Source organism: Arachis duranensis, chromosome 10, assembly GCF_000817695.3.
Source record: "Arachis duranensis cultivar V14167 chromosome 10, aradu.V14167.gnm2.J7QH, whole genome shotgun sequence".
In the NCBI taxonomy this organism is placed as follows: Eukaryota; Viridiplantae; Streptophyta; class Magnoliopsida; order Fabales; family Fabaceae; genus Arachis; species Arachis duranensis.
The window spans coordinates 10583887-10584372 of record NC_029781.3 but is presented as its reverse complement, the minus strand read 5'-3'; positions in this window follow the sequence as shown (position 1 = coordinate 10584372).

Below are 486 nucleotides of genomic sequence, written 5' to 3'. Positions count from 1 at the left end.
CTGTATTGCTTGGAAGAGTACTAGGAGGGAGTTCAGTAATTTTCTTGCTCAGCTGACCCACTTGTCCTTCCAATTTTCTGATGGAGGACCTTGTTTCAGTCATGAAACTTTGAGTGGTTTTGATCAGATCAGAGACCATGGTTGCTAAGTCAGAGTTATTCTGCTTAGAACTCTCTGTCTGTTGCTGAGAAGATGATGGAAAAGGCTTGCTATTGCTAAACCTGTTTCTTCCACCATTATTGTTATTGAAACCTTGTTGAGGTCTCTGTTGATCTTTCCATGAAAAATTTGGATGATTTCTCCATGAAGGATTATAGGTGTTTCCATAGGGTTCTCCTATGTAATTCACCTCTTCCATTGAAGGGTTCTCAGGATCATAAGCTTCTTCCTCAGATGAAGCTTCCGTAGTACTGCTTGGTGCATTTTGCATTCCAGATAGACTTTGAGAAATCATATTGACTTGTTGGGTCAATATTTTATTCTGAG